The sequence below is a fragment of the Arachis ipaensis genome, chromosome B06, assembly GCF_000816755.2.
Source record: "Arachis ipaensis cultivar K30076 chromosome B06, Araip1.1, whole genome shotgun sequence".
Classification (NCBI taxonomy): domain Eukaryota; kingdom Viridiplantae; phylum Streptophyta; class Magnoliopsida; order Fabales; family Fabaceae; genus Arachis; species Arachis ipaensis.
In genome coordinates, this window is record NC_029790.2 from 6038582 (window position 1) to 6039994 (window position 1413).

The following is a 1413-nucleotide window of genomic DNA, read 5'->3' on the forward strand; positions in this document are numbered from 1 at the left end:
TGTGGCATCTTATCTTATCTTATATATTAAGTAAACCAATATAATACTCATTAATGATTTTCTAATTCGTTTTCTTGTATAGGAGTAAGTGTATGTTATCCTTAACACCTGTTGCCTTATTTCTTCCGTTACAACACAAACAAACCGATGTCTATGTAATTTTTTTCAATTCCGCTACGTTATCAATAGTATTTCTGTCAATTTATGCCAACTTTGATTTATAACGGTATTTAATAAAAGTGTCTTTGTAAATGTATCTAATAAAAATATTTTTTTATAGTTGTGTTTAATAGAAGTGTTTTTATAGATGTATTTCTTGGATGTATCTCTTTTTACATGTGTTTAAAATATAATAATTAATTATTATTATTAGTAATAAGTTGACAGATAGTATATTGGTATTCTATACTTTTCTATTTTTTTATAAAAAATAAAAAAAATCCATACTACACCAATTAAGATTTTTAAACAGTGAGTATTTTTCATAGTTCTCAAAAGAAAAAAAAAATTGCAACTTAGCTAACGGTACATATTAAAGTGTGAAACATAAAAAAATTATTACACAAAAAAAAACATTAAAAAATATTAAAAATTTAAAATTCTTAAAAATATTTAATTTAAAAAATATAAAAAAAAGTATGACAACTTTTCATGACAAGTAACGTAAGCTTAAGAACTGTCTTGATTATTATATAGTTAAGGGTTTAATCATTGATCTACTACGTATAAGCTTTTGACCAAAATCCATAAATAATTAAATTTTAAAAGTTAGCTTGCGAAGTTGCGATACACAAACATACATCAACCACTAATACATACTTAATAATCGAACAATATAGTTTCAAAGATTAATCATATTCTTAGACACCCAAAAAAAAAATGAATCATATTCTTATTACGTAATTATAGCTGTGGGGGTAATGTATATTCACTTTCATGATTGCTAGTTTTAATTCCCGTGCAAAAAATATAGACTTTTTTGTTAGTGTAGTCCTAGGAGATAGAAGTTATTTTATTCTAGACAACAATAAATAATGTGAATAATGGATTAAAAAAAATAAATTAATCTTAAATTTAATTAGTGGTATGAATAATTAATATCTAATAATAATCAAATTTAAAATTAGTTGTTCACGTTGTAAAAAAAAAATTATTAATTAGCTAACATAATCTTATTTTATTTCAACCTTTCTCGCGAGAATTCTTTTCCCTATTATTAGCAAATCCTACTACTTTTTTTCATGGGTTTTACTATATCTAATATTTTTTAAAAATTATTTACCGTAAAATTTTAAATTGATAAAAACCGTATGAATAGTTATATACTTAATTTTTTTATTGAACAAAAACTTCTTTTGAACTTTAAGCATGATTATGCTTAGACATTTTTAATTTACATTATACTGAATTTCT